At 45.3% G+C, this 24178-nt stretch overlaps 1 protein-coding gene and 1 pseudogene across 1 annotated transcript in view; both read right to left on the bottom strand.

Moving 5' to 3' along the window:
- The window catches only part of LOC124718862 (putative defense protein 3), a 153754-nt gene extending 130353 nt beyond the window's left edge, over positions 1–23401 (bottom strand). Inside the window, exon 1 of the mRNA XM_047244495.1 lies at positions 23295–23401. The gene's annotated coding sequence lies outside the window, so the exon portion shown is untranslated. The remainder of the gene's footprint in view (positions 1–23294) is intronic.
- On the bottom strand, positions 4126–4243 carry LOC124719230 (annotated as a pseudogene).
- Positions 23402–24178: the final 777 nt, after the last annotated feature.

The following is a 24178-nucleotide window of genomic DNA, read 5'->3' as shown; positions in this document are numbered from 1 at the left end:
CTGCACGATCCGTTACAGCCATGCGGATAAGATGCCTGTCATCTCGACTGCTAGTGATACGAGGCCGTTGGGATCCAGTACGGAGTTCCGTATTACCCTCCTGAACCCACCGATTTCGTATTCTGCTAACAGTGATTGGATCTCGACCAACGCGAGCAGCAGTGTCGCGATACGATAAACCGCAATCGTGATAGGCTCCAATCCGACCTTTATCAAAGTCCGAAACTGGATGGCACGCATTTCTCCTCCTTACACGAGGCATCACAACAACGTTTCAGCAGGCAACGCCGGTTAACTGCTGTTTGTGTATGAGAAATCGGTTGGAAGCTTTCCTCATGTCAGCACGCTGTAGGTGTCGCCACCGGCGCCAACCTTGTATGGTTCAAAATGGCTCTGAGCACTACGGGACTTAACTTCTGTGGTCATCAGTCCCCTAGAACTTAGAACTACTTAAACCTAACTAACCTAAGGACATCACACACATCCATGCCCGAGGCAGGATTCGAACCTGCGACCGTAGCAGTCCCGCGGTTCCGGACTGCGCGCCTAGAACCACTAGAACACCGCGGCCGGCCAACCTTGTATGAATGCTCTGAAAAGCTAGTCATTCGCGTATCACAGCATCTTCTTCCTGTCGGTTAAATTTCGCGTCTGTAGCACGCCATCTTCGTGGTCCAGCAATTTTAATGGCCAGTATCGTAATTGGCTTTCGAACACGGGACACAGAAGTCTGAAGCCGCGTTGTCAACGACTGTGCCACAGCTTCGGCTGAAACAGGTGTTCGCTAAAAAAAAGCACATGAAGTACCTCGAAAACTTCGACCGGGAGAAAGTATTGAGTAACTACGGGTAAGCCGAGACACTTGTTGGCTGATTTGGACCGCTCTTCTACTGAGCGAAGTTTCTGGGAAACTGGATAATGGCACTTGCCGTTTTCTGCTCGTTAGCCGTTTAACAATTTCTGAAGATCGCTTTTTTGAGACCCATTTCGTCTTTTTCATTTGCTGCATCTAAATCTGCAAACGATATGACTATGCTTGCCTTTCTTTAACCCGTCTTGTAAGAGAGGTCTTAGTTTTCGCAGAAATTCTATAAGAGTGCATCAAAGATTCTGGACGTTTCCAGATACGATGGCGCCCACCTGGCCACTGAAGACAAGTTGTCAGAAAAGAGCTCTCTCCAATAACTGGAGGGAGAGATTTTTTCACGGCGTAAGGGAACAGTGGTGAAAGCACTCGCAGAGCCCTACCGCCATGCTAATGACGACGCTGCTTCCCAGTTGTCACGCCGAATCCGCCGCCTCCGGCGCTAAGTGCCGTCTGCCTCGTAGAAAGCGCAGAGGGCAGTCAGCCCGGATGGAGGCGTGCTATTACGGAGACAAGGGAGCGAGAAATGGGGGCCGCGACTCGCTTTCGGTCGTAGCTGTGGGGGAGTCCGGGGAAGCGGCAGGAAGGCTCTGTTACCGGGTCAGCCGCTTCCTCGCTCTACAGTGTCTCGATTTCCCGCACTAGGCACACTTTCACTGGTAACGTTCCAGGAAAATGAGCTGTCTGCGTGCGTACCGCAGAAATGGAAACGCCCGGGGTCGCACAGTCAGATTGACAGCGCAGGCGTCCAACTTGCTGACAAGGATAACACACGCTCTGCTCAGAAAACTTGGTCCACAAAATGAAGAGACCAACCATTTGGCTAGAGGAACGACTACTCACCCACTGTTCACTTTACCAATACCAGATGCAGGTTTTCAGGTAGCAAATAAGATCCCTGCTTACTCGGAGATGGAATGACATCTGGTTGGCTACTGTCTCATCTAATAAATTCCACACTACCAAGGAGACTGTCGCAGGATGGCACTCTTGCTCCTGTTGCTCCTGGAAGGAATCCACTGTCGCATGTCGCTTCCACATTGGTCATACCACGCTAATCCATGGTTTTACGCTACTGGCCATTAAAATTGCTACACCACGATGATGACGTGCTACGGAAGCGAAATTTAACCGACAGGAAGAAGATGCTGTGATATGCGAATGAGTAGCTTTTCAGAGCATTCACACAAGGTTGGCGCCGGTGGCGACACCTACAACGTGCTGACATGAGGAAACCTTCCAACCGATTTCTCATACACAAACAGCAGTTGACCGGCGTTGCCTGGTGAAACGATGTTGTGATGCCTCGTGTAAGGAGGAGAAATGCGTACCATCACGTTTCCGACTTTGATAAAGGTCGGATTGTAGCCTATCGCGATTGCGGTTTATCGTATCGCGACACTGCTGCTCGCGTTGGTCGAGTTCCAATGACTGTTAGCAGAATACGAAATCGGTGGGTTCAGGAGGGTAACACGGAACTCCGTGCTGGATTCCAACGGCCTCGTATCACTAGCAGTCGAGATGACAGGCATCTTATCCGCATGGCTGTAACGGATCGTGCAACCACGTCTCGATCCGTGAGTCAACAGATGGGGACGTTTGCAAGACAACAACCATCTACACGAACAGTTCGAAGACATTTGCAGCAGCATGGACTATCAGCTCGGCGACCGTGGCTGCGGTTACCATTGTCGCTGCATCACAGACAGGAGCGTCTGCGATGGTATACTCAACGACGAACCTGGGTGCACGATTGGCAAAACGTCATTTTTTCGGATGAATCCAGGTTCTGTTTACAGCATCATGATGGTCGCATCCGTGTTTGGCGACATTGCGGTGAACGCACATTGGTAGCGTGTATTCGTCATCACCATACTGGCGTATCACCCGGCGTGATGGTATGGGGTGCCATTGGTTACACGTCTCGGTCACCTCTAGTTCACATTGACGGCACTTTGAACAGTGGACGTTACATTTCAGATGTGTTACGACCCGTGGCTCTACCCTTCATTCGATCCCTGCGCGATGCTACATTTCGGCAGGATAATGCACGACCGCATGTTGTAGGTCCTGTACGGGCCTTTCTGGATACAGAAAATATTCGACTGCTGCCCTGGCCAGCACATTCTTCAAATCTCTCACCAATTGAAAACGTCTCGTCAATGGTGGTCGAGCAACTGTCTCGTCACAATACGCCAGTTTGCGAATTCCGAGATGGCAGAGTAAGAGGAGCAACGTGTCTGCATTAAATTTTGCTGTAAACTCAAGAAAACCTTTACGGAGATACACCAAATGAAGTAGGAAACCTACAGTGATGAGTCCTTAAGCCATACTCGATATTACGAATGGTTCAGACGGTTTAAAAGTGCCCAGATGGAAGTTACAGATGACCCTCGTTCAGGACGCCCTCCGAGATCTATTGTCAACGCTAATGATAGGAACGTCAAGGAAATTATGCATGCCAATCGAAGAGATTGCAGAAGAATGTAACATATGAGTAGGATCATGTCATAAAATCCTGACAAAGCATCGTATTCTTGTGAAGTTAGTCCCACGGCTGATGAATCAAGACCAAAAAGAGCTTCGCCTCGCAATCTGTGAGAAAACTTTTGGATCGTGCAAATGAGGACGAGATGTTCCTTAAGAGAATCGTAGCTGGTGATGAGACATGAGCCTATGGTTATGATGTTGTCACAAAGGTTCAGTCTTGACAATGGGTAGGGAAAGGTTCTCCAAGACCTAAAAAAGCTCTTCTGGTCGGGTCAAATGTCAAAACCGTGCTGATAGTTTTATTTGAATTCGAAGCATTAGTTCACAGTGAATTCGTGCCACGGGAACAAACTGCTAATCGATGGCACTATCGGCGCGTGTTGCGACGCCTGCGAGCAGGAAATGGCCTGAAATGTGGCGAGACAGTTCATGACTGTTCATCACGATAATGTACCCGCACATTCATCCCCGATGGTACATGACTCTTTTCACAAAAACGAAATCACTATGCTGCCTCGTCCTCAGTACTCTCCAGACCAGGCTCCTAAGCACTCCGTCGTCAGGCCACGAGTGGCCTACCGGGACCATCCGACCGCCGTGTCATCCTCAGTGGAGGATGTGGATAGGAGGGGCATGGGGTCAGCACACCGCTTTCCTGGTCGTAAGATGGTATTCTCCAGGTCGTTATGATAGTATTCTTGAACGAAGCCGCTACTATTCGGTCGAGTAGCTCCTCAGTTAGCATCACGAGGCTGAGTGCACCCTGAGAATGAAAACAGCGCATGGCGGTCCGGATGGTCACCCATCCAAGTGCCGACCACGCCCGAAAGCGCTTAACTTCGGTGATCTCACGGGAACCGGTGTATCCACTGCGGCATGGCCGTTGCCATCCAGACCAGGCTCCTGCGGACTCTTTTATTTCCAAAGTTGGTAGGACCAAGATTAGCAACGATAGACGAGATAAATGAAAATTCGCAGACGGCGCTTCGAGCGATCCAGCAAGAGGCGTAGCGAGACTGCTTCCTGAAGTGGAAACGGCGTTTGGAGCGGAGTATCAATTGTGCGGAGGAGAGTATTCAGAAGGAGCCCATGCACAATTGTAAGGCGTCCGGATTTTACGGACATTACATGAGCTTGATCCATAATGACAGGACGATACAGTATGAGATCCTCAGAAAATAATAATTATACTATATCAATAAAAGGCAATTGCAGTTAATCTCATGTACCGAAAACTAACAAAACAATGTCTACTAATATATGGACTGGCATGAACAAACAAGTTAAAGTGAAACGCATTTTGGAGACGAACCGAGCGGGTGCTTAATGATATCACAAAAACTGGGTTATTTCGGAAATCAGCCGTATGCGAACACAACTAGTTTATTTTTATATTTCCCCAGACACGTTTCGACACCAATGTGTCATCTTCTGTGGGTTAACTTTTATTTTCTGTAAAGTACAATATCACATTTGTAATAATTTAACTAATGTAGGCCTTAAGAAATACAATACTTGCAATTTGCTTCGTTATGTTTGGACACTCACCTTAAAATTACATCGCTAATTGAATTGTATTATTAAAAATCGATTGTAGTGCTCGTTTTCGTCGTCTTTTTGACAGCATGTTATCTGCAAACTAGCCATGAGGAAAATTATGGCGTATTTTTGGAAAGCTTACTGTACGTAAGTACAGAGACGTACATAACCTCTAACCTCGAAACAGCTCTTCACAAATACGCAATATTTTTCTTCATGGCTAGTTTCCATATGACATGCTGTCAAAAAGACGACGAAAACGAGCACTAAAATAGATGTTAATAATACAATTCAATTAGCGATGTAATTTTAAGGTGAGTGTCCAAAGAAAACAAAGCAAATTGCAAGTATTGTATTTCTTAGACCTACAGTAGTTAAATTCTTACAAATGTGACATTGTACTTTACAGAAAATAAAAGTTAACCCACAGAAGATCACACATTGGTGTCGAAACATGTCTGGGGAAATATAAAAATAAACTAGTTGTGTTTGCATACAGCTGATTTCAGAAATAACCCAGTTTTTAAATCGTAAACACGGAAGAACGAGGAGCTTCAAACCTTAGTAAAATGGGTTTATCATAAAAACCCGTTTAGCAAGAGAACGGCGAGCTTTAGCGCAGAAAGGGATCAGGCCAGAACAATACATTATTCCCTTTAACGTAAATAAGGCTGGGACCGAGAGCAAGTGGCTGGACGTCATTAACAGGGCTAGACTGTGACCCAGCAAGAAAAATAAGTGTGTTTATTCACCGCTAGCGAGACGGTGATTGGCTGAAGCTATACTTGGCGACGCAGACGCGACACAGTGGGGAGATCCCCATTATAGAAAAGCATTTTGAGACCTTTGGGCTGTATCTCTCTCTCTCTCTCTCTCTCTCTCACTCTCCCCCTCTCTCTCTCTCTCTCTCTCTCTCTCGTCTCGCGACGGCCCATACAAGTATGTGGAAACAAGTGAGGGCGTTGAGAGCTTTGCTTCGTGCGAAGTGAGTGCAATACGCTTCATGTATCGTGGCGACAGCTAGCAAAGCGATAGTTAATTATTCCTGCGGGAATTTTTGCGGGCAAAGAAATAGTGTACGTCGCTCCAACCCATAGCGAGTGTGCAATAGCCATTATTTCGACTAGAAAAAACACAGGAAAGTTGCGACTGAGTGAATTCAGTTAAGATCAGAGTAAGGAATTAGCGTTTTGATCCAGCACAGAGATGCAGATGCTACTTGGTAAAGTACCATCTCGCATTAGGCCACAGTAAACGTTGAGTCTAGACTTTGCTCACTCCAACTTGCGTACGCTATGACCACTGAATATCAAAAGCTAGGATACTAACCTACTGTCACATTGAGAACATCAGAGTTTTTTTTTTTCATTGGTTCAAAACGTAAATTTATTCTGCACCAACTCAGTGCACTGACCAGCTACAATTTAGATTTAAATGAACTGATGAGGATTTTTTATAATCGTTCTTTCCTGTGATGAAAAATTTTCAAACGTAGAGATGACGATTTCAATAAGCGTCATTTCAATATGTCCCAGAATTAAATATTTTGTTATTGAGTGTCAAAAGTAATTGAACATGATTTTTGTTTTGTTACTTGGCCCCTGAAAGCAACAGCTGATAAATTACATGTAGAATAAAAAAGGGAATAGCTGTTTTGTCTTTCCAGAATAGACCCCAAACTTTCTCTTTTATTAATTGATGCATTCTAGTTACGTGACAGCAGCATTTATAATGATTTTTGTTACAATCTGCACCTGATATTAGCTGCCTTACAGGGCCAGTGTCATATTTATTTAGATACACTAAAATCTGCAAAGACGCACCATTTACACACAAAAGGAATACCATATGCAAGACAACACCCACAGTTAAGGAAGCACACACACACACACACACACACACACACACACACACACACACACACACACACACAAAGGTAACATGCAAACAAAATTCAAATTTGGCACCGAACTCTCTGGTGAACAAATGAACACTGACTGGGCTGGGGACACATAACAAACCACAATCACACTGTGCTCTGGTGTAGTGAAAAAGTATTTTACTACGTTATTGGTGTAAAATACTTGTTATAGTTACGTATGCATCACAACATGATGTGGAGAATGGAAGCGCTTGCCACACGAAAACGTAAGTAAATACGAAAATACGCGCGAAAACATCGCGAAAAAGTAAATTACATTCTAGATGATAGGTTAACTCCCAGCAAAAAACTTTCTCATCAACATCGTTTGGTTGCAGATGACAAGCTGTACTAATTAACACAAAAGTGATCCAGAAAGTTCATGCACACCAAATGTCAAGGTATTTACAAAAAGAAACGATATGTTGATTGAAGTAAAAATGCACATAATTTTATAATCATTTAACAAAATATTCACATTGCAGAATAAATAAAAAAAAACGAAAACCCACTGATGATGGCACAGTGGTGCCGAAACATGTTTGGGTACTGAGAAAAACGGTGTTTTACATAATTGGCGGATCCCACATCCATATTTATTTAGAATGTCTGTTTGACACCCTGGGCTTGAGAAGACAGTTCAGATGTTTTGTTCAAAAAATGTGTGTGAAATCTTATGGGACTTAACTGCTAAGGTCATCAGTCCCTAAGCTTACACACTACTTAACCTAAATTATCCTAAGGACAAACACACACACCCATGCCCGAGGGAGGACTCGAACCTCCGCCGGGACCAGCCGCACAGTCCATGACTGACTGTTTTGTCCCTTTGTGTGGTAAGCTAAGTTTGCACACATTAGTACACTCACTGTGCAGATACAAAGGTCGGACGTAGGACACGATAAGTAAGCAGAGAAAAAATTTTATGGAGAAACTCCCGGAATTTTTTGTACAGACCTCGTATATTGTCCAACGGCGTTGGCCTCTACAGGACCTCCATCGTCTCTTAGCAGTGATCACAGAAATATACGCTGTATAAGTGGCTGCTCGACCACTCTTTTTAAATGGATATGCACAGTCACTGTACTAGTTGGACTGCTTGTAGCAGTGTTTAACTCACAAGTGATCATTTCCGCTGATTTCTCGCGATTTTTCATGGTGTTCGTGCGTGCTACTCGACGGTCCTTGTTCGCCAATACACGAGACCTGTCTCTTCTTGAATTAGCTGCGCTTGCTCCTTTGCGTTTCCACACCGCCAGCAGTCAAGACCTGAGCAGCTTCGGACACGTTGATACGTCCCTGATGGATTTGTTACTCAGGTGAGAGGCAGTGACCAGTTCACGTTCGCTGAGCTCTGCTGACTCCCATTCTGCCATTACTGCAAACGTAACCTCATTTTGACGTCACACACAATATCGACCAGCGCATGATCGGCTATCGACTTTCGTTAGCATTCGATACGGGCCTCTCAGAAGATTTCATGCACGCATACCGAAGATTTACAAAAACACCTAATTTTTTGAATGATTTATTATTATTATTATTGCTATAATGAAATGTCACCTAATGATTAATCGACGGTTGATTCCTTCATATAACAGTGCTCTCTTAGGACTGATCTATAATTAAAATGAAACACACTTGTTTTATAATTTGCAGTATACCGTTTCAGTATACAGGAGCGCTGAATATTTGTCACAAACACATGGCCATTATCGTTAAAATCCACTTAATATCGGATCACTTTAAAAACAGATTCAACATCTAAATACTGCAGAATCTTAGAATATATTCTGAGCTCAAACATAATGAGGTATCTTCGACAAAATGACCACCTCAATGCTACCCCGCATGCATTTCGAAAACATCGATCACGTGAAGCCCAACTCGCACTTTTCTCAGATGACATACTGAAAGCTTTGGATCAAGGCAATCAGGTAGACACTGTATTCCGCGATTTCCGAAAAGCATATGACTCAGTATCTCACCTACGCCTATTGTAAAATGTATGATCATATGGGGGATGAAAGGAAATTTTTGACTCGATTGACGACTTTTTGGTAGGGACGACGCAAAATGTTATCTTGGACGGAGAGTCATCGTCAGATGTTCAAGTATCTTCAGGTGCCACGCGGCATTAGCCGAGCGGTCAGGGGCGCTGCACTCATGGACTGTGCGGCTGGTCCCGGTGGAGGTTCGAGTCCTCCCTCGGGCATGAGTGTGTGTGTTCGTCCTTAGGATAATTCAGGCTAAGTAGTGTGTAAGCTTAGGGACTGGTGACCTTAGCAGTTAAGTTCCATAAGATTTCACACACATTTGAACATTTTAACTTCAGGTGTGCCCCAGGGACCTTTCCTGTTTCATGTTTTATGTTAATGACCTTGCAGACAATAATAATAGTAAAATCAGGCTTTTTGCAGATGATGCAGTTACTTATAATGAAGTACTATCTGAAAGAAGCTGTATAAATATTGTCAGATTTCGGAGGGGTGCAGAGACTGGCAACTTGCTTTAAATGTTCAGAAGTGTAAAATTTTGCACTCCACAGATTGAAGAAAACGTAGCATCCATTGACTATAACATCAACGAGACTGTTGGAATCGAGCAACTGATACAAATGCCTGGTTGTGACACTTTGTGAAATGGAATGGTCACATAGGCTCAGTAGTGCGTGAAGCAGGTGGTTCGATTTATTGGCAGAGTACAGGATAAGTGCAGTGAATCTTCAAAGGCGATTGCTTACAAATTACTCGTGCGACCGGTTCTAGAATATTCCTCAAGTGTGTGAAATCCGCACCAGATAAGCCTAACAGGTGATACTGAACGTATATAGAAAAGGACAGCACGAATGATCAGAAGTTTAATATTTTAAACATAGCTGCACAACAGCAACGGTTCCACGTAATAAAATTATAAACAGCCGACGAGTTGCAACGGATAAAGAATTCTTTACCTAGGTTTCGACAAATATGAATTTGTCCTCTTCAGAAGGTGGCAATTTTACATTGGTAAGGACTAATGTACCATCGCCGTTTTTACAAATGTCGGCATAGATCCATTTGTCAAAAATGAAATATAGCCCTAGAATTAGGGTTTGTCACGTAAATATAAATTAGTACATGGATCTTGCAGAGCTCACAACCGACATTTGTAAAAACGACGATGGTACATTAGTCCTTACTAATGTAAAATTGCCACCTTCTGAAGAAGGCAAATTTATATTTGTCGAAACCTAGGTAAAGAATTCTTTATCCGTTGCAACTGGTCGGCTGTTTATGATCAGAAGTTTGCTTGATCCGTGGTAGAATGTCACGGAGATACTGATGATAGACGTAAACTATCCGGATAAAGTCTATTAACAAGGTTTCAAAAACCGGCTTTAAATGATTACTCTAGGAATATAATGCAATCCGCTATGTATCGCTCACATAAGTATCATGAAGACAAGATTAGAACAATTACTGCACGCCCTCAAGGCTCGATTCACACGGTGGGCAACGTCACGTCAACGTAAGTTTGCCTGCCGGCCGGTATGCTTTGAAAGAATAGTTCGACGTTGACGGTGGGGGTCACGTAGTTGGCGAACTGCTCACGATTGTCTGTTACTTTTCTGTCTGTTCTGCGGCTGCTCGCATGGCACGAGTTTGATTCTGATAGTAATGTTCTCCACATCGAAAATGAAGTTAATCGAACTTGTTCGCCAAAATGTGGAGTTGTATGACATGAGCTGCAAAAAATACAACGACACTTTGTTTAAAGATGAAATATGGAAGAAAATTGGATTGTTTATCGGTCGCCCAGGTAAATAACTGTATGAATATTGTAGGCCTACTGCAGATTATATTTATTTTGTACGTAATGTGTTTAGATGTATAACATCGCACCTGCATCTGTTTATGTATGTATTTACTCACGATTAGGAGGTGAAAACGCTTAGCAGAGGTTAGAGCCTTCTGCTTTCCAATTTCACAATTATTCGCGAGTCGTGAAAGTTTATTTCGACCATGTTTATATGTAATATTTATCATTCCGAAGCAAATATGAGTATTCTACGCCACATAGTAATTTTGGCTAGTAGTTTACTTATGTATAGTATTTACACTCCTGGAAATGGAAAAAAGAACACATTGAAACCGGTGTGTCAGACCCACCATACTTGCTCCGGACACTGCGAGAGGGCTGTACGAGCAATGATCACACGCACGGCACAGCGGACACACCAGGAACCGCGGTGTTGGCCGTCGAATGGCGCTAGCTGCGCAGCATTTGTGCACCGCCGCCGTCAGTGTCAGCCAGTTTGCCGTGGCATACGGAGCTCCATTGCAGTCTTTAACACTGGTAGCATGCCGCGACAGCGTGGACGTGAACCGTATGTGCAGTTGACGGACTTTGAGCGAGGGCGTATAGTGGGCATGCGGGAGGCCGGGTGGACGTACCGCCGAATTGCTCAACACGTGGGGCGTGAGGTCTCCACAGTACATCGATGTTGTCGCCAGTGGTCGGCGGAAGGTGCACGTGCCCGTCGACCTGGGACCGGACCCCAGCGACGCAGGGATGCACGCCAAGACCGTAGGATCCTACGCAGTGCCGTAGGGGACCGCACCGCCCCAGCAAATTAGGGACACTGTTGCTCCTGGGGTATCGGCGAGGACCATTCGCAACCGTCTCCATGAAGCTGGGCTACGATCCCGCACACCGTTAGGCCGTCTTCCGCTCACGCCCCAACATCTTGCAGCCCGCCTCCAGTGGTGTCGCGACAGGCGTGAATGGAGGGACGAATGGAGACGTGTCGTCTTCAGCGATGAGAGTCGCTTCTGCCTTGGTGCCAATGATGGTCGTATGCGTGTTTGGCGCCGTGCAGGTGAGCGCCACAATCAGGACTGCATACGACCGAGGCACACAGGGCCAACACCCGGCATCATGGTGTGGGGAGCGATCTCCTACACTGGCCGTACACCACTGGTGATCGTCGAGGGGACACTGAATAGTGCACGGTACATCCAAACCGTCATCGAACCCATCGTTCTACCATTCCTAGACCGGCAAGGGAACTTGCTGTTCCAACAGGACAATGCACGTCCGCATGTATCCCGTGCCACCCAACGTGCTCTAGAAGGTGTAAGTCAACTACCCTGGCCAGCAAGATCTCCGGATCTGTCCCCCATTGAGCATGTTTGGGACTGGATGAAGCGTCGTCTCACGCGGTCTGCACGTCCAGCACGAACGCTGGTCCAACTGAGGCGCCAGGTGCAAATGGCATGGCAAGCCATTCCACAGGACTACATCCAGCATCTCTACGATCGTCTCCATGGGAGAATAGCAGCCTGCATTGCTGCGAAAGGTGGATATACACTGTACTAGTGCCGACATTGTGCATGCTCTGTTGCCTGTGTCTATGTGCCTGTGGTTCTGTCAGTGTGATCATGTGATGTATCTGACCCCAGGAATGTGTCAATAAAGTTTCCCCTTCCTGGGACAATGAATTCACGGTGTTCTTATTTCAATTTCCAGGAGTGTATTTACATACTTTCTGGTACTGAGTCTCACTCAACATTTCGTAGGGACACAGCGTATTTAAGTACAACTCCAGTAAAAAGTTCGATGTTCCACATTCGTACACAGTGTGCAGTTGGTTCTTTGCAGTGCCAAAGTTTATGCAGGACGAACTGTAGCAGATTTAGATTTACACAACAAGGGGCCATAAATTGTGAATGTTTAGCCTATAGATCAATTTATTGATAGTGTGCAGTATTACAATAAATATTCTGTTTTATAAAGTACGTAAAGGTACAGAACAGGAACCCTCAAAGGAATTGGTAAAACTGAAGCATCAGACTCACCTCAAACAAACCATTACTTTTTCTCGAGGAGAAATTGCACGGCGCATGTTTGTGTCTGCTTTCTTGATGCTGCTGCTTACCAAATTCGTAAATATTTATAAAATTACGTCTCCTCTTCTTCCAGCTCTCTATACAATGTGTGATATTCGCCTTCACACATTCTCTTCAAAATCATTTTCTTCACCCACGTTCGTTTTGATTGCCTTGCCAATTTCCGCTCTCTTTCTTCATCATCTAAAGCAACTGCAATAGTAGCAAGTTCATCAAGACTAAATATAGTGTCCGCCATCCTCTCTCGTGAATACTTTCTGCGAGTTTCCAATAACGCGCCAAAACGTGGTTGAAGTTTTGCCGTCGCTTGACTTTCCGTCCAGTGTGAATGCGAGTGGATTTTTGACAGTGTGTGACGTCACGGACGTTGACGTGACGTTGCCCACCGTGTGAATCGAGCCCAATTGAACGCAACAGTTGAATGTTACGCAACAGGAGAACGAATTAAAAAACAATCGCGAATCTATGAAAAACAGTCCTGCCAACTTGTGTTCTGCCAACCTTGTTCCGAACTTCCAAAGAATCTACATCCGTAGTTAGAGCATATTTCACTTTTCTGGCAGTTGTTAATCGTTGATAATCTCCGATTTCCCGGCGTAGAGTCGGCCTGTGTATCGCGTAAACGAAGCGAGTTGGAACTGCGTTGCGTGATTCGAGAAGCTCGACCTTGGGACATAGGAACAATCATGTTTGTGTATGTGTGAGCGTGGGAGAAGAGGAAAGGTGTTTTAAGTGGCTTAGCGGGGCTCTGACTGTACAACCGGACAACCGGCCAGCCTGTGTGCGGAGGAGGCGGAATTGTGCGGTGCAAAACCTTCACTCCACACCCACAGCACACTGCAAGAACGGATATTATTCCGTCGAGAGCCTCTTCCGTGAGTTTCACCTTTTGCGTTTAGGGACTAAAAAAATGTACGCACACACACACACACACTTAATACCATGTAGGATAACCGGTATACTGTCGCAAACTAATTCACAGAAATCTGGATTCGAAAGCACAGATTTGGATCTGCTAATGCTATACGTGGAAATCTCACAACACACTAAGTTTAGAAGATTGCTGCCAGCGTTCGACCATGTTCATAAATACAATACTAAACGGAGAAACGATGTTTCGCTGTCCACCAGTCATATCGATTGTGCAGCAGACGGGAGTGAAGTACCTTTGACCACTTACCAGGACCAGGGAACCCGTGCCAAACTTTCGCATTTTTATAGTTTTCGATAATGACAGTATGTGGAGTAAGTGTAGTCGTTGGGACAAGAGAAAATGAGCCGATCGACGTTAAATAACAGGCTATTCAAGAGTTTATGATACACCGCAGTATACAAATTTCCACGTGTCCAAAAATGTGTTTTGCATTTGGAATGTTTGTCCCGGCTTCTTGGACGGACAGAGATCAGGGACTGCCGATAGGGCCAGTAGTTTAACTCGACAAACATTTACAGTTACAGGAGCACGGCAGGCCGCAGTAGTGGTAGTAGGTAAATAGCAATTCAAGGTGACGATGGCAAATATATTCGCCACTTCAGAAAGTGTTTTCGTTTCGGAAACTCAACTTGTACCCGCGTCGAGTGCACTCTCCATTAATTAGATTATTGCAGTTCACTTTTGACTATTGGCGGTAGTTTCACGGAACCAGGTTGCATTTCTTTTCACCTCATACTACACTACTGGCCATTAAAATTGCTACACCACAAAGATGACGTGCTACAGACGCGAAATTTAACCGACAGGAAGAAGATGCTGTGATATGCAAATGATTAGCTTTTGATAGCATTCACACAACGTTTGCGCCGGTGGCGACACCTACAACGTGCTGACATGAGGAAAATTTCCAACCGATTACTCATACACAAACAGCAGTTGACCGGCGTTGCCTGGTGCAACGTTGTTGTGATGCCTCGTGTAACGAGGAGAAATGCGTACCATCACGTTTCAGACTTTGATAAAAGTCGGATTGTAGCCTATCGCGATTGCGGTTTATCGTATCGCGACATTGCTCCTCGCGTTGGTCAAGATCCCATGACTGTTAGTAGAATATGGAACCGGTGGGTTCAGGAGGGTAATACGGAACGCCGTGCTGGATCCCAACGCCCTCGTATCACTAGCAGTCGAGATGACAGGCATGTTACCCGCATGGCTGTAACGGATCGTGCAGCCACGTCTCGATCCCTGAGTCAACAGATGGGGACGTTTGCAAGACAACAGCCATCTGCACGAACAGTTCGACGACGTTTGCAGCAGCATGGACTATCACCTCGGAGACCGTGGCTGCGGTTACCCTCGACACTGCATCACAGGAGCGCCAGCGATAGAGTATTCGACGACGAACCTGGGTGCACGAATGGCGAAGCGTCATTTTTTTTTCGGATGAATCCAGGTTCTGTTTACAGCATCATGATGGTCGCATCCGTGTTTGGCGACATCGCGGTGAACGCACAATGGAAGCGTGTATTCGTCATCGCCATACTGGCGAATACCCGGCGTGATGGTATGGGGTGCCATTGGTTACACGTCTCGGTCACCTCTAGTTCGCATTGACGGCACTTTGAACAGTGGACGTTACATTTCAGATGTGTTACGACCCGTGGCTCCTGTACAGAATAGAAAGTGTGTCCCACGAGGAAACTTTCCAGCTGACATCTGAATGCACAGGGCTAATCACACAATTTTTCTTCAGCTCTGATGGATTCCTACATAATACATCTATGGAGGTGTCAGAATAGAATTCAGAGACGAGTGAATAACGACCTATAAAAAGTTTGCAGATGTCGCTGTCGTTTATCGTCTACATTATGTGATCAAAAGCATCCGGGAACCTGGCTGAAGATGACTTACAAGTTCGTGGCGCCCTCCATCGCTAATGCTGGATTTCAGTATGGTGTTGGCCCACCCTCAGCCTTGAGGACAGCTTCCACTCTCGCAGGCATACGTTCAGTCAGGTACTGGAAGGTTTCTTGGGGAATGGGAGCCCATTTTTCACGGAGTGCTGCACTGAGAAGAGGTATCGATGTCGGTCAATGAGGCCTGGCACGAAGTCGGCGTTCCAAAATATCCCAAAGGTGTTCTATAGAATTCACGCCAGGACTCAGTGCAGGCCAGTCCATTACAGGGATGTTGTCCTGTAACCACTCCGCCACAGGCCCTGCTTTATGAACAGGTGCTCCATCGTGTTGAAAGATGCATTCGGCACCCCCGAATTGCTGTTCAACAGTGGGAACCAAGACGATGCTTAAAACATCAATGTAGGCCTGTGCTGCGATAGTGCCACGCAAAATAACAAGGGGTGCAAGCCCCCTCCATGAAAAACACGACCACACCATAACACCATCGCCTCCGAGTTTCACTGTTGGCACTACACACGCTGGCACATGACGTTTACCAGGCATTCGCCATACTCACTCTCTGCCATCGGATCTCCACATTGTGTACCGTGATTCGTCACTCCACACAACGTTTTTCCACTGTTTAATCGTCCAATGTTTACGCTCCTTACACCAAACGAGGCGTCGTTTGGCGTTATGTGTGGCTTATAAGCAGCCACTCGACCATGGAATCCAAGTTTTGTCACGTGTCATAGTACTTGCAATGGATCCTGAAGTAGTTTGGAATTCCTGTGTGATGGTGTGGATAGATGTCCGGCTATTAGTGCTGTATGTGTCCCTTCACGTTTCGACTTCACTATGATATCGGAAACAGTGGAGCTAGGGATGTTTAGGAGTGTGAAAATCTAGCGTACAGACGTATGACACAAGTGACACGCAATCACCTGACCTCGTTCGAAGTCCGCGATTTCCATGTAGCGTCCCATTCTGCTCTCTCACGATGTCTAATGACTACTGAGGTCGCTGATATGGAGTACCTGGTAGTAGATGGCAGCGCAATGCACCTAATATGAAAAAAGTATGTTTTTGAGGGTGTCCGGATACTTTTGATCACATAGTGTAGTAAAGTCGTCAGAAGAGTGAAACGAATGACAAAAATTTATAGACAAGATACGTGTATGGGGTAGAAAGTGGCAGTTGTACCTCAATAATTAAAAGTGTGAGATGCTACATAAAAACTTTTGTTAAATTTCGCCTACACAATTAATCAAACAAATCTAAAGGTTTTCGATTCAACTAAATTACAATTGTGAAGTCTTAAATTGGAACTATATCGTATAGAAACTGAAATGAGTAACGCTAACTAAAGGCTGCGCTTTAGGACCAGAACACTCAAAAGAGCACCAACGCAGACCCCTCAGATTCTGTGATAAGGTAGCCCAGTCGATAACCCGTCTTAATCTGAATAGAGATCGAGCATAAAAGCAGGAAGAAGGTGTACTGACAGCAAAAAATAAATAAATAAATAGAAGCAGAGAACGGTCCAAGCTTAAGATGTGCCATATTGATGGTTCAAATGGCTCTAAGCACTATGGGACTTAACATCTGAGGTCATCAGTCCTCTAGAACTTAGAACTACTTAAACCTAACTAACCTAAGGTCATCACACACATCCATTCCCGAGGCAGGATTCAAACCTGCGACCGTAGCAGCTACGCGGTTCCGGCCTGAAGCTGCTAGAACCGCTCGGTCACAGCGGCCGGCTGCCATATAGAGCAATCTCCTACAACGACGGCGTCGTAGTTCAGTGGTCAAGGTGTTGGGCTACGAAGCCGCAGATCCATGTTCAAACCTCCTTCGCACCCCACCTCTTTGCTTTTTTCCCGCAAAATTATGAAATATGCATCCGATCATTTGACGTGCCTCTTGTCGTTCCGTAGTCTTAGCAGTTTTCATACTATGGACTGGTTGTAGAATGTGAGCCATGTGGTAAGAATGTATCAGCCTCTCAAGTAAATGTGACGAACAGTGAGAGTAGGCGAGATGCCATAGACCTCACACAGAAATGGAAACAACAAATAAACGGGTATGAACTACGTCGCAATAAAGGAATTCAGGAGTCAAGACTTCCAATACTGAGTGCAAGATTCATAACGTGATGCACTTGTGTAGAACAAACAGGAACACTGACTGGACTCGCATTCGGGAGGACGACGGTTCAATCCCGCGTCCGGCCATCCTGATTTAGGTTTTCCGTGATTTCCCTAAATCGCTCCAGGCAAATGCCGGGATGGTTCCTTTCAAAGGGCACGGCCGACTTCCTTCCCCGTCCTTCCTTAATCCGATAAGACCGATGACGTCGCTGTCTGGTCTCCTTTCCCAAAAACAACCAACCAACCAACAAACAGGAAGCGCGTAAGTCTGGAGGTGCCTTCGCTGCTGCGAACGGACGTTGCACCACGACACAGATACAAATGTGACTACAGCGACTAGACACGTCAACGACCAGACGGACAGTTCATTCGAACAGGGATGTCTCCCTTCGGAGTCGCCGGCCATTGTGGCCGAACGGTTCTAGGCGCTTCAGTCTGGAACCGCACGACCGCTACGGTCGCAGGTTCGAATCCTGCCTCGGGCATGGAGGTGTGTGATGTCTTTAGGTTAGTTAGGTTTAAGTAGTTCTAAGTTCTAGGGGACTGATGACCTCAGAAGTTAAGTCCCATAGTGCTTAGAGCCATTTTTGAACCTTCAGAGTCCAATTCTTCATTTTTAGAACAAAAATCTCATTGTGTTCGCTATGGTTCTTTGCATTTGTTCGGGACAGACGTCTCATGACATCCGTTCAAATGCATCGTTGATCCAGCCCCTCAGTTTTTTTTATTCCAGAGGGCAGCTAGCCCTCTGACCGAACATGCTGAGCTATTGTGCCGGCTATACCTCGACCACACAACCATGACGGCATGGCCAATCAACTTCGCTCCACGCTGCACATCTTGTCGTTGGACTGTTCACTCTGTTTTGCTTTTTTTTTTTTTTCAAAGTCCAGTACACCTTCATCCTGTTTTCATGCCTGATCTGTGTTCAGTTTTTAACGGGGTATCCACTGGGCCATCTTACCATTAAATCTTAGGGGGGTACCATGCGGAGGTTTTCTTGTTAACGGGGGGTAGGACGTCAAACGGGCCAACTTGGAGCAGGAGAGTCACCACAGGACATTTTATTTTCTACTGTCTATACGTTTACAAATGAATTCATAAAACTTCGTCAGCATGACCAGGAAGGATTCAGGATTCACACTCATGGCAGTGGAAGTGCAAAAACATAACAAAATAATTTTTTTTAGATATGAAATTTCATCATTTTTTCACTTACTGTTGTCTGCATTTGTTGCTATAGGTACATTTTGCTTCACAAGTAAGAGAGATCCTTTGATGAATTTTGCACAGCATACAAACCACACTTACAGGTGTATGAAACTATAGAATTTTCCAAATCTATTAAAAACTGTGGTAAAAATTGAGTTAATTAACTACAAAATTTGATTTTTTTCTAAACATAAAGTCTAAAACGTAACAGCTCATTCATTTTTTCATAAATTAAATAGATTCTAGAATTTCAGACACCTGTAAGTATGGATTGCATGCTGTGTAAAATTCATCGAACAGTCTCTCTTACTTATGAAGAAAAGTGTACCTATAGCAACAAATGCAGCCTATAGTAAGTGAAAAATGATGAAATTTCACATGCAAAAAAATTATTTTGTTATGTTTTTGAACTTCCGCTGCTACGAGTGTGAATCCTGAATCCTTCCTGGTCATGCTGACAAAGTCTTATGAATTTACTTGTAAAAGTATAGACAGTGCAATTTGAAGTGTCCTGTGGTGCCTCTCCTGCTCCAAGTCAGCCCGTTTGACGCCCTACCCCCCCCCCCCCCTTAAATGGTGCAAGAAATGTACTAAAGAGACTGCCTACACTATTCCTGGTCATCTTCTTCTGGAGTATTGCTGTACGGTATGGGATCCTTACGAGATAAGACTGACAGAAGACACCGAAAAAGTTGAAAGTACGGCAGATCGTTTTATTTTGTTGCCAAGTAGAAGACTGTGTGCCAGGGATGTGATAAGCGAGCTTGGGGGGCAGTCAATAAAACAAAGGCGTTTTTCCAAAATGAATTTTCACTCTGCAATCGAGTCTGCTCCGGTCTGAAGCTCCCCGACCAGGACTCGAACTTTGGAGCTTGGCCCTCCGCAGGCAAGCACTCTACCCGAGCACGACTCACAACCGCCCCTCACATCTTTCCTTCCGCGAGTACCTCATCTCCTATCTTCCAAACTTTTCAGAAGTGCAAACGAAACAGTCCCCCAGGCTATAGCTGGAGCGTGTTTCCGCAGTATCCTTTTGTTCCAGGAGGGTAGCTTGGGTGAAGTTTGGTCGGTAGCAGACGAGGCAGTGGCTGAAGTACACCTGCGAGGACGGGTCGTCACACGTGCTTGGGTAGCCCAGTCAGTCGATCGCTTGCCGGCAAAGGGTGAAAGTTTGAGTCTGGGACCGGTCACACTGCCTTAACCTGCCAGGATGTTCCAAAGGCGTTTTGTGTCGCGGCGAGTTTTCATGAAATTTCGGTGACCAGCTTTTCTTTCCGAATGGCAAAAAATTTTGTACACCCTCACTTATGTATGGGGAAGCGGCCATCATAATACACTAAGAGACATAAGTGATCGCGCGTTAACATTTAAATACTCATTTTTACCACGTGCTCTTCGAAAGTGGAACAGCAGACAAATATAACTATGTCAGCTTTCGCGGCCTGTATCAAGATGATTAAAATTGTTGTGGGTATTGTACGGCACCACTGTATGAAATACTTTAAAATTGTTGAACGGATGCTTCGGCCTTATTACAACCGCTTCCCTCACGGCTCTTAATGCTACCGAAACGACGGTCTGATAGTTTACGTTTTAAAGTACCAGCGGATCATTGTGAAACTTCCACATATCATTATTTAAAATTATAAAATTTTAAATAATGATATTATCTGGAATAAGTGTAGTCACTGAAATAAGGGTAGTTGTGGGAATGAAGAGAAAAGTCTTGGAAAATGAACTAAACGACGTGAAATAATAATTACGAATTTATGATACATCCTTATATATACATTTTCACGCACAGAATTTTGAAAAAAAAAATGAAAAAAATATTTACAGGTCATTACAGTATCTCAGTGTAAACGATATTTGGAGTAAGAATGTAATCTGCGTGTTTTTCATTTTCTTTAAGGGATGCAAAACTTTTAGTTTATTCGGCTACAAAAAAAAAAGTTCAAATTGTGTGAAATCTCACGGGACTGAACTGCTAAGGTCATCAGTCCCTAAGCTTACACACTACTTAGCCTAAACTGTCCTTAGACCGGAATGAGATTTTCACTCTGCAACGGAGTGTGCCCGCTGATATGAAACTTCCTGGCAGATTAAAACTGTGTGCCCGACCGAGACTCGAAGTCGGGACCTTTGCCTTTCGCGTGCAAGTGCTCTACCATCTGAGCTACCGAAGCACGACTCACGCCCGGTCTCACAGCCCTACTTCTGCCAGTATCTCGTCTCCTACCTTCCAAACTTTACGGAAACTCTCCTGCGAACCTTGCAGAGAGCACTTGCCCGCGAAAGGCAAAGGTCCCGAGTTCGAGTCTCGGTCGGGCACACAATTTTAATCTGCCAGGAAGTTTCATATTCTTAGACCGCTTTTTTTTTTAATCTCATTTTGTTCGTCTTAGTTCGTTGCATCTGCTCGTGGCGGACGTCGCAAGACACCCGTTTCATTTCGTCGTTGACCTATTAACTCAGTTTTTTTATTACAGAGGGTCCGCTCGGCTAATCCCGCGCGGCCATTCGGCTACACTTGAAAAGACTACATGCAGTTGTCCGCCAGTAAAGAAGGGATTTGGTAAACACAATCCTGCCGTCCATGTCTCCCTGCGACTTGTTTGTAGTGATTGCAAATGCGACTTCTCTTCAGCTGAAGAGGCATCCTTTGATCAGATGGTGTTAAGTTAATCCGTGGTATTCCAGCATCTTTCCCGGCGTCAAGCAGCTAAGCATTAACCGTAAATCCACTGTTGACTAAGCCCTCTTTTAGATACTTATCAACATGACAATAGTGTTTTTCTTTAGTATACGTTCATGTGGCGGGAATCCTGACGGATCTAATGAACGTAAGAATTCTACAGGATGTATGTCGTTTCGGAAAGTGTGTTCGTTCACAAAAATTAACTTGTACGACGGGCAAATATAATGGACCATCATAGTGGTCACGGCTATTGTGTGACAATGCTGTACAACATTAGCCAGTTAATAAGCACTTTGAAACAAATAAAATTGTATTTCTAATAGGATAATACGAAAAGGGAGTCTTCTATTCGTGATTAATAAGCTAGCTTCGTAAAATATAGATACGAAACTCGGCATCGACGATACTATTTGGCCTATAATAGTTACAAGTCTCTTTTTTGTTAAAATTTTTCACAAACAGAAATTTCTAGCACAAAATCCGTATGCAGTGTCAGACGCCGGTTAAAAAAACCTTTCTAACGATGCCTCATTCATCTCTGTGCGATTAGCATGTGTTGAGAAAAGGGGATGTGCGACTAGAGAAGTAGTAGACATGATTTTATCCAATGACGCGTACAATGCCCAGAAGAATTTTAATCATCTTAGTACAGAAACAGTCTGAAGGCGGCTCTACGAAACCCCTGCAAGCACTCAACTGCGAATTCCAGGGTAATCATGTAGTGCAAAATGTACCGGAGATCTTCTACCGGTCCTCCAATTTCCATGCTAACAATAGTATAGGCGAATGCAGAGATCTGCGCCAAGATATGGTACCATATTCAGTGTTTACTCAGCAATTCCATTAAATATGTTCAAATGGTTCAAATGGCTCTGAGCACTATGGGACTTAACATCTGTGGTCATCAGTCCCCTAGAACTTAGAACTACTTAAACCTAACTAACCTAAGGACAGCACACAACACCCAGTCATCACGAGGCAGAGAAAATCCCTGACCCCTCCGGGAATCTAACCCGGGAACCCGGGCGTGGGAAGCGAGAGCGCTACCGCACGACCACGAGCTGCGGACCATTAAATATGAATCTCAGTTTCCCTAGATATTACCAATACTCTGTTTTTTAATAAAAATAAATAAAAAAGGGTGAAATGCATTCGCAAATTGCGAATACGATTGTACAACTACTATATGAGTTACTAGTATTATATGGAAATTTGTGCCGACTGGGGCTCGAACCCGGATTTCCTGCTTTTGTCTACGTCTCAAACCAAGGCAATATGACGAGCAAAACGATGTCTCTCTCCGAGCGAGAATCACACGACTTGTATGCGAGCACTATGGGACGTAGACACATCGACATATGGAAGTATGAGTCGGTCTTGGAGGCGTGATCGGATGCCCGAGGCTTTTAAGGCGACTGGTCGCGTAAAGCAGGAAATCCGGGTATGAGTCCCACTGCGGCACAAATTTTCATATAATGTTAGTAAATCGTATAGGCGTCATACAACCGTACTCGCAGTTTGCGAAGGCATTACATAATTTAATACGGGTGCCAATAGGGAGTCCATTTCATCGGACATACACGTACTTGTCAGACGGAAGGAATACTGCATCGAACTATACAGACACTGCCGTACAGTAAAAGAAAGACAATGTTGCGTAGAGAGCTGCCCGGCTGAGCGAACCCGTAAACTCACCGGATAACTGTGATGGGAGATGGGGTGGAGAGTATGGCAGCAGACGTTTCGACCCGCGCGCCTGTCTTCAGTCGCAGCCTTCGCCTTCGGCGTCCCTTTGCGGACTGAGCGGGCCGCGTACGCTTTCTTCTCGCTAAGCGCCGGCCTCCCTTTCTCTGGACCGCCCTGACCTTGCCTCGCATTTTCATATAATGTTAGTAAATCGTATAGGCGTCATACAACCGTACTCGCAGTTTGCGAAGGCATTACATAATTTAATACGGGTGCCAATAGGGAGTCCATTTCATCGGACATACACGTACTTGTCAGACGGAAGGAATACTGCATCGAACTATACAGACACTGCCGTACAGTAAAAGAAAGACAATGTTGCGTAGAGAGCTGCCCGGCTGAGCGAACCCGTAAACTCACCGGATAACTGTGATGGGAGATGGGGTGGAGAGTATGGCAGCAGACGTTTCGACCCGCGCGCCCGACTTCAGTCGCAGCCTTCGCCTTCGGCGTCCCTTTGCGGACTGAGCGGGCCGCGTACGCTTTCTTCTCGCTAAGCGCCGGCCTCCCTTTCTCTGGACCGCCCTGACCTTGCCTCGCATTTTCATATAATGTTAGTAAATCGTATAGGCGTCATACAACCGTACTCGCAGTTTGCGAAGGCATTACATAATTTAATACGGGTGCCAATAGGGAGTCCATTTCATCGGACATACACGTACTTGTCAGACGGAAGGAATACTGCATCGAACTATACAGACACTGCCGTACAGTAAAAGAAAGACAATGTTGCGTAGAGAGCTGCCCGGCTGAGCGAACCCGTAAACTCACCGGATAACTGTGATGGGAGATGGGGTGGAGAGTATGGCAGCAGACGTTTCGACCCGCGCG

The sequence above is a fragment of the Schistocerca piceifrons genome, chromosome 10 (assembly GCF_021461385.2).
Source record: "Schistocerca piceifrons isolate TAMUIC-IGC-003096 chromosome 10, iqSchPice1.1, whole genome shotgun sequence".
Lineage (NCBI taxonomy): Eukaryota > Metazoa > Arthropoda > Insecta > Orthoptera > Acrididae > Schistocerca > Schistocerca piceifrons.
This window is presented reverse-complemented; position numbering and strand designations above follow the sequence as displayed.